This window comes from Camelina sativa, chromosome 7, assembly GCF_030686135.1.
Source record: "Camelina sativa cultivar CO46 ecotype springtype chromosome 7, ASM3068613v1".
Taxonomy (NCBI): domain Eukaryota; kingdom Viridiplantae; phylum Streptophyta; class Magnoliopsida; order Brassicales; family Brassicaceae; genus Camelina; species Camelina sativa.
In genome coordinates this window covers 24,038,078-24,052,639 of record NC_141886.1, presented here as the reverse complement: position 1 = coordinate 24,052,639, position 14,562 = coordinate 24,038,078, and the positions used below count along the sequence as shown (strand labels likewise).

Here is a 14,562-nt window from a genome sequence, read left to right as displayed (position 1 = left end):
CCATCTTTGGCCAAGACTACATTTCTCTTTTGATCTCCAACTGCTAGGAAAATCAATGCACGTGATTATCATTTATTTTCTCCTATTAGAAGACCAAAATGAGCTCACCACCCATCACCAACGGCCATATTCATTGTTGCACACAAAATCTCTCATTTATGTTGATTTTTAAGTTTCCTTTCTTTACACTTTAGACCGTTTGTATTGAGCGTTATATAAGTTCTTCCATCATCATTGTATTATGCACCTTTCAATCATCGTTATATAATGTTTGTTTTGTTTTATTCAAAGAGTGTCTTTGTTTAAGCAAGTTTGTCTTTAAGTTTCATTTGAGAGATTCATTTGATTCTTGAGATTAAAGGATTAGAATTGTTTGTGTGATTCAAACAAGTCTATTTCTCCACCGATTGAGAGAGTCAATCAAACCCACATTTTCGTTATTGAATTTAAATATCTTGATTTTGTAAGGTGTATTATCCTATTTCCCAAATATTATAATTAGCAGTCTCATTGACAAGCCGGACCATGCATAAATAATAATGCGCTATAAAGGATAATTTTATTTTATTTATGGAAAATAAAAACTTGCATGCGGGTATTATTTCAACCCATTATTTCCTACCATGGACGAGTCTCAGGCTTTTTTTTACATGATTTTGACCAGTAGCTAGAACGGGAACATTCTTAGAGAAGTAGAAGTAGTAATAGTCGCTTAGTTAATGCATGCGGGTATTATCTAAGAATGCATGCTTTTTTTTTACATGATTTTGACCAGTTGACTAGTAGCTAGAGCGGGAACATTCTTAGACCTAACTTCTCAACCAGAGAAGTAGAAGTAGTAATAGTCGCTTCATCAAACTTTTTGAATATGACGAGTAAGGTTTTAGCCTTATCATTGGTAAGAACTAGCTAGTCGTGGTATCCCTAAAGCTCCTTGCTTAGTTCCAATAAGTCCGGCAAAGCTGGTCAGCTTATAGGTGTTTGCTCCGGCTCGTTCTCCGGCTTTCTCAATCTTGAACCAGCTATTCTGTTCCTGCTTTGTACCACCAACGAGAATGGAAGGCTCTTCGGTAGCTGATGAGGATTCATCGACTTCCCAAAACTTGGAAAGCTTATCGCGGAGCCAGAATTTGGACTTAAACTCAATATTTAGATAATCATCTGTAGAAATGGTTGTTTTCATGGTTGAGTTTGGAAATGAGAAGCTAACTGGTACGCCTGGTATGAACGCAATAGCTGTTTGGACGATGCCAAGTGGACATAAGGAACCTAGTGTAGGGGGGGGGGGGGGGGGGGGGCTGGGACAAGACCACCTCCGGGGAAGTTGGTATTGACTGGCTGGATGTAGTATTGTTGATCGGTTTTAAGATCATTTCCAACAGTTTCCTTCACCGGTTCGCCTGCTTGGATGTAGACAGCTGCACCTAACAGGAGAGTGATGAGAAAAGAGACCACTGCAGATTTATTCATTTTGATGGTTTTGTGTTTTTAAAGATTTAATGTTTACTTTTCTGAGGGGTTTGAGTTGTGGAACACAAGAATATTTTCTATCGGTATTTATAGGAGTTCTCATGTAGTTAAATCGAGCATGGCATTGGCAGTAACTACCATTTGGTTGAGTAAAACCTAAAAGTGTCAGCTATAAACGCTTGGCTTTTTTCGACACTGTCACATTCTGATCATTTTTGTGATGGGTCCTTAATGTCTATCTTTCTACTATAGTGAGGCTTGAAAAGAGGGGTTTAGAATATAATAATCGATTCAAAATTAGAATTTCAACACGAGAAACATGCACAATGTCCATGCTAACAAATTTATATAGCAAAACAACAACTCCAGAGGATGAGTGATTATTCAACGTATAGAATGATTACCAACATCTCTAGACACAAGTTGGCCTGCTAATCCTACAAATGATGCTTAATACATCGAATCTAAGTACCAACGTCACATTTGAATATGACAAACGGCTCCACGCATAACCAAAGAATGTGTATTTTTGTTAATTTAAACAAGCTGCTAAATCATGAATCAAAATTATCTCCACTTTTTTCTGACAAAATAATAAATATGTGATGATAGTTCACTACTAAAGAAATTCGCTATAATGAAAAATTCAGTTTTTGTATAATCAGAAAGCGATATGAATCAAGAGATGGAAGAAAAGGGCAGATCGTAAAACTTGCCAATATATGCATAATCTTCCAGTAGTAGACTTCTTGATCCAACGCTGCGGACAACACGTACGTAATCTTTTGTGCGTTTTATTCCTAAATTGAATATTATCCCATCGTGACGTTTAATTCGTAAGTCTCTTAAGTCAATAGTCATAACATGTTTTTAATTCGTAAGTCATAACATGTTTTTTATTTCGTAAGTCTCTTAAGTCATAACATGTTTTTTCTTTGTCTAAAAAAAAAAATTGACTCTATATTTTTTTTCTTTTTTTTCAAAGAGTTTTTTTACATATATAAAAGATGCCTGCAATTAAACAAAACAACAACTCCTTTTGTAGTCGAATTTGAGAATTAAAAAGATATAACCTTCCAACAAAAAAGTTATTAAGGACCACCATATATAAGCCTAATATTAGAGAGCACTAATTAAATATGGTTAGTAAGTTTATCAGAATTAAGTTCACTGTAATTAAACACGACTACTCCGGTTATCTTAGACTCTTTGGTTATCGATTCGAACTTCGATTTAAGCACGAGGAAAATGCACAATGGTCCATGGTAAAAAAAAACAATATGAAGAAAGAGAGTTTATAGTCTTTATCAAAATAGATCAAATAATTCAAGGGAAAAAGACAAGATTTCAAAGAGTGAGAGATAGGGATGATTCTCAACTATCTTTGTATCCGTTCATATTTTTCTTTCTTATTCATTTAAACAATGTACTGAAAACAAGGACCATGCCTGATTTCACAACCAGTCTAAAATTAGGAAAAAAAAAACTCAAAACTTAGTAATTCAATTTAATTACCAGAAAGCGATAAGAATCAAGAAATAGAAAAAAAAAAGAAAAGAGTGAATCAGAAAGAGATATGTTTTATACCCTCAAGAGCTTGGAACCTAATCTTCACCCACCCTCTTTCAAACAAACCCTGTCCGTGTTGTCCAAAACTAAATCGACCAAGCCTACTCTGCATTTTCTTTGGTCTTACTGGCTACATGCTTTGTGTGGATTTCTTAATCTCCTTGGCCAAGGGCCCCAAGTGAGAGAGAACCCACCTGTATTATTACAGTTTGACCTTTATCATTGACACATGGTTTTAGTTTTCCTTGGAAGATCTGTTTGTATTGGCATAAAGTCTTATGGTCTATCGCCCTGCTCTCCAATTTACTCACTCAACGACTTCAAGACACTCTACTTCAGTACCTCCTCCAGCTCTCGGACCCTATGGATTGAAGACTACCCTTGGTCCAATGGAAGATACCTTCTGACCTGGGCTCTACACCATCCTACCTTGGACCCTACAACCATGGTCCCCGGAATCTCTGCCATCTCACTTCTAGTGTACCTCGTCTTGGCGAGCGTCTTGGCTTTGGATCCTTCTACAACGTCTACGCGTCTTTTGACCTTGACAATTCTGTCATCCATCGTTTCACTCGATGATGATCTTTCGAGTATCCATGATCTCTCATGTTTCTATCTGCTTCACTGCATTTGCTCCATAGCTCTCATGGTGTTCACCTCGAAATCTTTTATTTTCTTGTTTATGGTATTGGGGAATACCTACTCTTGTAACTCTTTAAACTTTGAGATCTTTGAATCTCCACCTTTATCAGAATTAAGTTCACTGTAATTAAACACGACTACTCCGGTTATCTTAGACTCTTTGGTTATCGATTCGAACTTCGATTTAAGCACGAGGAAAATGCACAATGGTCCATGGTAAAAAAAACAATATGAAGAAAGAGAGTTTATAGGCTTTATCAAAATAGATCAAATAATTCAAGGGAAAAAGACAAGATTTCAAAGAGTGAGAGATAGGGATGATTCTCAACTATCTTTGTATCCGTTCATATTTTTCTTTCTTATTCATTTAAACAATGTACTGAAAACAAGGACCATGCCTGATTTCACAACCAGTCTAAAATTAGGAAAAAAAAAACTCAAAAATTAGTAATCCAATTTAATTACCAGAAAGCGATAAGAATCAAGAAGTGGAAAAAAAAAGAAAAGAGTGAATCATGCCATGCGTTCAGAAGAATTGAGAGGAAAATGCATGTAGAACACTCGACCTTAATTATATATGTATAGTCTACAAGTGTATCGTAATTAATTAACACTTAAGACATCCCCTAACCACATAGACATGTGATATAGCTCCAGTGACATTCACACAGGGACACCTAACGACTTAAGCGATTTAATTATTCCTGAAATGGATGTTTATTCCTATTTCTAAAAAATATAGGATGTGCTTTACTTGGATATCACGATCGTTGTAATTATACAACACAACAACTCCCTTTTGTAATCGAATTGGAGGATTCAAATACAATAACCCTTCCAACAAAAAAAAAAAAGTCTCAATTGTGAAGTTGATTCTCTCTCTCTCAACAGAAAAAAATAAAATAAAAGAAATTTGGGAGTTCGCTAGGTAAGTACCTTTATGAGTGATCATGATTAATTCTGTAATAAACGGTTATGAAAAATACCATACAAAAAATTTGTGATATAATACGTGACTTTATAGATTACTAGATGAGTACCCGCCTGATGTGCGGGTTTAAAGTTTTATAAATTAAATTAAATTTAACAAAAATGTATTAAAATTTGTTGTACGTTATTTATAAATTTTTATTTTTGTTATAATACATTGATTTATCTATTTACAAATCTTTTATGTATGTTATTATCAAAAGTATAATTTTTAACTTCTAAATATACTCTATGTTACAAATATTTTTTATATGTAAATGTCTATATGAACACATTAAAGCAATTATTTTACTTTCACTTTTGCATAGGTTTTTAATTACTAAAATTGTTGGCTATGATGTATCATCACAATAATGTATGACCACCATGAAAAAAACCTCGGCTCCGCCCTCATCCGTTATGGAGAGAACCTTGCATCCAACCTCCTCCAGCATGGATAGAACCTTGACTCTGCCTTCCTCCCTTGGGGAGATAACCTTGCGTCCAACCTCCTCCACCTTCCTCCCTTGGGGAGATAACCTTGTGCCCTCCTCTTGTGTAGAGTAAACATGTTCACGTCTTTTTCCTATCTTAAAACTTTTTTCTAACGTCACAATATTTTTTGATAGTAACTAATATTAAATTTCCCCCATGTATTCGTGGAAGTGTCTTTGACACACCAGGATGTAGCCTCTGTCTCGGTAACGTCTCAACCGCCACCTTCCTTAGTGAGCCCATGTCCACTCTCAGTACATGGGCGCACCTTCCTAAGAGAGCCCTACATCTATTCCCGGCCCGTGGACTCATCCATATTCGATGGCCGATTTGTTACGTCTGGGAGACTTTAAAAACTTGTTTACTGATCCTACAAATCAACAAATGATTGTGTTTTGTCCTCACTCGTACAGTTCCGACAATCACTTCCAGGAAGGTCACTGTAACACCTGTGAACCAAAACTGTGCGTTTTGGGGGAGGGTGTCAATCGACACCAAGGGGGTGTCGGTCGACACCAATGTTTCTTGTTCGACCAGTTCGATTTAATTATCGATTTGGACTGGTTTGATTGTTGATCTGCATGTCAATTGGTGGCAACTTGTCAGTGGGAAGGTTGTTAAAGGGTGAAGGACCAGGGTTCGAGGAACGCCTGATGAACCAATAACCTACTGGTGGATTCGGATATCCACAGTGATGGGTTATGATCGATGCCCTGCAGGGCCAGCCAATGTGAACAACTAGCAGTGAGGCTAGTGGGGTGCACGGACGGGTTGTCACAGTCACCCATCATGAAGTTCTCTCAGGACCATTGACCGAAAAAATAAGTGCATTTTGGTGATATATGTGGTTAAATCAACTCTTTTATATCTTTGCGCAAACCAATCAGGATGTCACAGTCTTTGAGCTCCTATGGATCTATCAACAATGATTTATGTTTTTATAATCTATGTATCTATGTTTATTTTAAGCTTGTGTTTGATTAGCCTATTTTATCCATTCATTAGGTGTATGAGCTTTTACTTGTTATCTCCCTTTGAGATTGAATGAATAATGGTAACAAATATGTTTGCAAAAAAAAGAAGGGTTTATGACCAACCAATCAGGATTGAGAAAATGGTTAAAAATTAATTTGACATAATTAAAGAAACAATAGAAAATATAAGCACAGTAATATATGAATCTCAAATAATTCAAAGATGAAAATATAAATTAAATAAAATAATCTAAAAATACTAAAATAAATTTAAAAATACAGTATTAAGAAAAGAAGACACATATATTAGAATTATTTTTTTGGGTCAACATATTAATTTACATATTCCCAACTGAAAAAGGATAAAGTAGGAAAAATTTTGGTTTAAAAAAATAAGAAAAATTTACCTTCCCATTAAAAACAATTTATCTATTAAATTTTTTTGAAAGAAGTGTTTTTGAATAAATTATTAAATATGAGACGATATATGTTTATATAGAAGCGAGTATTTATAAAATTTAGAATTAACAATTAACTGTATATTTTTCTTAATCCCTTTTTCTATTTTTTTGTAGAATTAATAACTTAAAATTAAAAATAAGTAAATCTTATTATAAATTCAAATTTTATGAAATATATATATATATATACACTAGATAAGGCCCGCACGATGTGCGAGTTTTAAAATTGTTGAAGAAAATAATTCCTAAACCCTAAATTTTTTTTAAAAAATATTAAAAAATATATATTTCCTGAAGTAAATATATAAATAATTTTAGTTAGAGAAAAAATCATATTTGTATTTACGTTCATCCACTTATTTATATTTTTATATTTTAAATATATTATAACAATTATTACAATAATCTAAAGCTAAGTTATATCCCACCAAAACTTTTGCCAAATATTCATCATTACAAATATTATTATTGTCAAATTTCAAGAACATTTCACAACTTATTACAAAATATTTTACATGCAATAAATTCATCAAAACAACATATAATTAATAACAACGTACAATTTTACTGTATGATTTACCATTAAAAATATGCTCTTACACCCAAAATTATTTTATGGAAAAGTATGCTCTTTATCACCACCTATAAAATATCTTTTAAACAAATTAAACATATTTTATGTTGCTTTACTTTCATTTTGGCATAATTATAGTTCTTATAATTACTAAAAAAATTTTGTGACATAATTTTTTTAACCATGAATTTTTTTACTCCAAAGATATTTTGGATGAACAACTGGTGAAAATTATCTACTCGAATACAATGATTTTATGACCAACCCAATAAAAGTTTTTTATTGAGAAATTGAAAGAAATTTTATATAACATAAGAAAAATAAAAATTTGAAAATTATAATCATGATGGTATATATAAGTATTAGATAATTCAGACATACAAAATAGAAACTTTATAAACAATACAAAACATGACATATGTCATAATCACGTTAAAGGATCAATGACATATTTACTCCTCATAAGTATCGCATTGTACCAAAACTACTTAGAACTATGACCTCGTCTCAAATATTCTCGAATCGTAAGTTCTCAATTTATTTCTACCCGAATCAAAAGTTCTCATATATTTCTCTATATACCTGGGTTTAAACGATTTACGAACCAAATCAGATAAAAAACCACATAAATCCGGTTTGAAACCAATTATAAAATGGTTTACCGTTCTAACTTTCCAAATTTGAAATTCGTTTCTCAATTACTCGATCAAGTAGCTTTTGTTTCAGTACCGGAATCATTGACATTATCCAGAAGAGAAAACTCTAGATTTTGACCAGAAACACTAACCATCGACTAATCTTCGAAACTTATAACGCTACTAACTGTAGAATCACTTTTGAAACCTCCATCAGTGTCTCCATCCTCGATTAATTTAGCAGGTTTTTTATACTTTGATTCCATTTTATTGCATATGATAGCTTCCATTGAAGAACCTGCACGAATCAAAGACCCACAATAGATAAGCAAAATTATATCAGAAAAAAATCAAAGATCAAAGCTTTCGATATAAACATGTAAACTTATATAGATATAATGTCATTTTCTTAATTAGCTGCCATAGTACGTTTCAAAAATAATAATTCTTTTGACATAACTAATGTTATTCGTTTTAGATTTGTTATTCCCTATTTATTGATTAATAATAATATACATGTTTAATGAATTTTTTTTTATACATGTCAAAATCTAATTGAGAAAACATGTAATATAATTAGCTTACAATGAAAAATATATTAGTTTTGTTAATTTTCCTTTTTGATTTAGGAAATTTCTTTTTAGAGATAGACATATAAATTTTATGTAAATTTAATGCTATTATCTTAATTAGCTGTTTTGAAAAATAATAATTTTTGACACATGTCAACATCTCATCAGTATACTTGACACATGTCATGATCCTGTTAATGGCTAACTTTCAAAACCCAACTTTATATAATAAGATAATCTCCTTATAATTATTTTAAAAAACTTTGTATTTTTTAGAAATTCTGTAAATTTTGATAAATATCTTTTTCTATCATTAATATTTTTTAAAACAAAATATTTTATTTTTGTTGTAATCAAATTTCTTCTATTAAATATTAATTTTTACACATGTCAATATCTGAGATTGATAACTTGACACATGTCAAAATCTTGTTAATGGCTAACTATCAAAACCCAACTTTATATAATAAGATATATTGGACTATTGGCTGTTGGATAATTCCAAACTTGAAGAACAAGTTATCTCTTAGGAAGTTGCCAAAAGAGATAGAATAGGAAAGAGGAAAAATTAATAAGTTGTAAAATGTTAATTCTAATAGGTATAGGAAAAGTTAAAACCTATAAATATAGGAGTCTACGGAGAGGTGTTCCATAAGACTTGAGAGAAAAATTTAGTTTTTGAGAGAGTTTTCTAAATCAATAAGAGAGGTGTTCTTATATTCTTCAAGTTCTTTTATTCTTAGATTTGGTATGAGAGCTAAGGTTGTATCTCCGACCAAAGGTTGTGGAGAAGAAGCTGTTCATAACCAAGTATGGGGGACGAACCAAATCCATCACCGCGAACCAAGGACCTTGGATCACCGTCCATCCAATGTCCAATGTTTATATTGACAAACTATACTGTTTGGTTGATGCACATGAGAATTACACTTCGAGTTAGCAAGGTGTGGGAGACTATTGATCCTGGATCCAGTGATCAGAAGAGGAACGACGTGGCGACTGCTCTTCTGTTTCAATCCATCCCCAAGTTACTCATCCTGCAAGTTGGAGATCAAGGTTTGGCTAAAACCCTATGGGAAGCCATACGAGCACGTCACCTAGGTGCGGAACGTGTGAAGGAAGCAAGGCTTCAGACTCTACTTGCAGTTCTTGATCGAGTGAAGATGAATGATACCGAATCTGTTGATTATTTTGCTGGCAAGATCTTAGGCCTAGCATCGCAGTCATATTCTTTCGGAGAAATCATTGAAGAATCAAAGTTGGTAAAGAAGTTCTTAATAGGACTTCCAAGACACAAATATATTCATATCGTTGCATCGTTGGAACAAGTCCTAGACTTAAAGACAACCAGATTTGGAGACATAGTTGTTCGAATAAAAGCCTATGAAGAGCATGTAGGGGGAGGAGACCCGAAATGAAGACCAAGCAAAACTTATGTTTTCAAACTAAAACAATCAAGGAAACTACGTTGGTTATCAAGGAAACAAAGGAGGCTATAACAGAGGAGGTTATGGAAGAAGAGGAAGTAGTCGAGGTGGATATGGTCGAGGTGGTTTTGGTCGAGGTAACGGATAAGAGGATTTTCACCCAGGGTATCAATTCCCTATGCAGTTGTAATACAAAGGGTTATCACTCCAAATGGTTGTTATGCTAGCAGATGAGATATGATCAGAACAATGCAAGTCAAGCCAAGCAATCAATGGTTTGATCTAACAATCCTAAAATAAACAAAAGAAAGCAAATAAACAAGAACCACATGACCTAAGCACTCGATGCAAGCATTCGAGTAGAGGATCGGGTGGGGTGATCGAGTAAACAAGATGAGTATGAATAGCTCGAAGGTGTACTCGAAGCAGGTGATCGTGTACCTGTTCGGGTAAGTGATCGAGTTATGAATGAAAATGTAAACAATCAAAATGCGAAAGCTCCTAAGGATGGGGTAATCGACTCCTAAGCGTTCCTGACTAGTATGAATGTCCTACATGCCTCAAGCAAATATTCCCTAGACAATGAATCTCTAAAATCTTGTTAAAACACTCTCGTGATAGAAACAATCAACCTTGATCACTCCCCTACCCAACTCTCGTTGGAGAAACATGACCAAGCAGGCAATACAAACTGATTCATTATTGTCAATAAACTCCTTACACATCTAATCTCTTAGGCTAAGTGAGTAAATCTCTAGCATTGATTGATTCAAGCATTTCATCTACACCTCTCGATGGTAAAACACCCTAGATCTAATCTCAACCTCTCGGTCTGTTGATAGCATTAAGAACACCAATCTAGAAGGGAATTTATAAAACATAAACAACCAAGCTAAGACATCCTAACCGATCAAGAACACAAAATTGTCTATCCCATCCCTAGAAACTTTGTTTCACTACTCAGATCTCATTGTAGAAAACACAAAAGTATAGATAAACAAAAATTGCATTGTATTGAAAATAGAGTAAACAGGAAGAGTATAGAATCAAAAATGCAAAAGAAAATAACAAAATGAATCCTAACAAAGTGGAAAAAGTGTTTGAGTCGCTCAAAATCTCTCTCAGAAGCTCTCACTCTCTGGTTTGAGTGTCTGCGGCGTGCTAGGGCGAGAGGAATAAGAGGGGGTTTATATATGGAAACCCTTTAACCCTAGCAGCCCAGTCCTGCCCCAGGGTCTGCTCGAGGCGGTGCTCGAAGATGTCGTCGGGTAACTCCTCAGATAGGTCTTCGGGTTGTTCTTCCTGCCCTTGGATCCTCTTCGATTGGGTTGAGGTTTGGACTGTTCTTCCTGCTCCATAGCTCCTTCGGGTACATGCTCGGATTTGACCTTGTTTCTTCCCATTTTAGGCTCTAATTCACCTGTTTCCATCCAAAATATGCAAATGCAAGAATGCAACACCCTAAATGACCTAAATGAGAATTCCTACAGTTAATGACCTAAAAATGCTAAGGTTAGGGTAAAAACAATGCAAAATATGGTCAAATAGGGATGCTTAAAACATGTAAATTAGAGAGTTATCAGTAACTATGGTGGTGATAGTTCCGGCAGAGGTAGGGGACGAGGAAGGTTCAATGGCTAGAATCACGGAGGAGACACTACATATCAAGTACAAAACCAGAATCAGAACCAGAAGAAAGATCTATCTAAAATTGTTTGTTGGAGATGTGGTAAACCGGGTCACTACGCATCATCATGTCCTGCGATAGAAGTTGGACATCAAGAGAAAAATCTGAATGAAACTCATGAAGCTGATGCACTTTATGTTCATGAGGTGGTGTTCTTAAACGAAGATAAGGTGTTTCCCATGAATTATGATACTAACAATGAAAGTATATGGTATCCTTATAACAGTGCTAGCAACCACATGACGGAAAACAAGGAATTCTTCTCCAGCCTAGATACGAGCATCACAGGAAAGGTCAAGTTTGGTGATGGTCGTTTGTCAACATTGTTGGAAAGGAATCAATTGTTTTTGTGGGAAAAACTGGTGAGAGGCTATCACTCAAGAAGATCTATTATATTCCCGACCTGAAGCACAACATTATCAGTCTAGGACAAGCGACATAATTTGGATATGAAGTGAACATGAAGGGAGATGTTTTGACTTTAAGTGATCCGATTGGGCGTTTGTTAGTACGAGTCACTAGATCATCAAACCGCCTCTATAAGACACCAATGGAGGTTGAGTATCCTACGTGTCTTTATATCCAAGATAATGACACTACTCTAACATGGCATGCTCGGCTGGGACATGTAAGCGTTGGAGTAATGAACAATATGGTAAAACAAGGTATGGTCGTTGGAATGCCACAATCAATCCATGAGAAGAATGTGTGTACTGCGTGTTTAGTCGGAAAACAGACCAGAGTTGTGTTTCCAACTACAACATCTTTCCGAACAGCTCAAGCCTTGGAGCTGATCTATGGTGACGTGTGGACCGATCTCTCCACCAACACCAGCTAACAACTGGTATGTCTTTGTCCTTATTGATGATTTTTCTAGATACATATGGACAAGGCTTTCGATTGGTTTAAAAGGTTTAAAGAAGGAATTGAGAAGCAGACCGGATTGTCTTTTAAAACCTTTCGCACCGATAGGGGAGGAGAGTTTACCTCGCTTGAGTTTAATCGGTTCTGTGAAGGGAGTGGTGTCTATAGGCATTTAACTGCACCATATACTCCTCAACAGAATGGTGTAGTTGAAAGAAGAAACCGCACATTAATGGAGATGACAAGAAGCCTGCTTAAAGCTATGAAATTCCGAATGAACTATGGGGAGAGGTCGTACGTCATTCAACATATCTTATTAATCGAGTTCCTACCAAAGCTTTAGCAGGTCAGACTCCATATGAAAGTTTCACGACCAAAAAGCCTAACATCGAGCATCTACGAGTGTTTGGCTGTGTTGCTTATGCTAAGATCATTGGACCACATCTTAAGAAGTTGGATGATAGGTCACGAACTTTGATCAATCTTGGGACAAAACCGGGTTCAAAAGCTTATATGATTCAGTTACAAGAAAGGTGTTTGTATGTAGAGACATTGTGTTTGATGAAACAAAAGTTTGGGATTGGTCGACTGCAGAAAACCAAACCAATGGAGAACCAGGAATGTTATCTCATAATGGGTTTGTAGAAGAAGGAAACGAACATGAGAACAATCAGGATGACAATGTTGAGCATCAAGAAACGGATCAAGAACATGCAAACCAAGAAGAAGAGATAGAAGATGAACAAAATGAAGAAATCATGGATCAAGTAGGTGAAAATCAGCAAGTTGTTACAAGATATGGACGTGTTATCAACAAACCTTGATACCTCAATGATTATGTTCTACTAGCTGAGCTGGAGAGTGAACGACTTCTACTTACCATAGATGGTGAACCATAGTCTGTTTCTGAAGCTTTAAGTTTACAAGAAAGGGTTAAAGCGTTGAAGGCTGAGTTGGAGTCTATCGCTAGAAATAAAACCTGGGAACTAGTTGAGAAGCCGGATGGTGTTAAACCAATAGGATTGAAGTGGGTGTATAAAATCAAGAAGAAAGCGGATGGATCATTGAACAAGTTCAAGGCAAGACTTGTAGCAAAAGGTTATGTACAACAACAAGGAGTGGACTTCGAAGAAGCGTTTGCACCTGTAGCTCGAATGGAAACTATTTGACTACTCATTTCTATCGCAGCTTCGAAGGGATGGGAGATTCATCACCTTGATGTCAAAACCGCATTCTTAAATGGTGACTTAAACGAACTGGTTTATGTGTGCCAACCCGGAGGCTTTATTAAACGAGGACAAGAGGATCAAGTGTACAGACTACATAAGGCGTTGTATGGTCTCACTACAAGAAAATAATTTTATTGAGACGTATTTTTGAGACAAAAAAAATTCATCACAAATTTGTGACACTTTAAATACGATATTATGACTAAATTTATTTGTCAAAAATTCATAGTATTTTCGTCACTATATTATGACGGAAAAAATCAGTAACAAAAGTTTGTCACAGTTAGTGACGAATATGTTACGATAATATTAATCGTCACTCTTATGACTACATTGTGACCAATATGTTGTTGCAAATTAGTTATGAACTTATAACAGATATGCAAGTCACAGTTTGTGACATTAAAATGAGTAAACATTAGTCATAAAATAGTATAAATTGTTATATCATTTATACAAAGCCCATTAAGCCAAGTTTCCAACCCTAATTTAACAAGACTTATTAAAGAGATGATTAGGTTTTTATTCTTTATAATTTCGTGCCTCCTAAACCTAGAGAGAGAGAGAGAGTTATTTAAGAGAAAGAGGACAAAGAGGCACAGTTGAGATTAAGGACAGATCTTACATGTCCTAGGAGATGGTAGAAAATAAGGGGTAAACAGACTCTTATATGGACGAATTTTGGTGAGCAATTTCCCAACCCATAGATGTAAGTTTTCCCCAAAGGATTTTGTAACCCTTTTTGTAGATTTAAAGTTATACATGTTTTCTAAAACCTATTTTACGCAGATCCGCGAATTAACATCAGTCATCTTGTGAAATCGTTTCCCACTGCTACGTCAAGCTCCTAGAGATTGGAACGTGGAGCTTGATCATTTTAGAAGATGATGAACTTTAAAAGATGCATAAAGGAGCCTACTGTGTATCTCAAGAATGACAATAAAGAAAGTCTGGTAGTGGCAATCTATGTTGATGACTTGTTTGTGACAAGAAC

At 35.0% G+C, this 14,562-nt stretch overlaps 1 pseudogene; it reads right to left on the bottom strand.

Moving 5' to 3' along the window:
• Nucleotides 1-823: 823 nt before the first annotated feature.
• Nucleotides 824-1,488, bottom strand: LOC104701902 (kunitz trypsin inhibitor 2 pseudogene; annotated as a pseudogene).
• Between the last annotated feature and the right edge of the window lie 13,074 nt (nucleotides 1,489-14,562).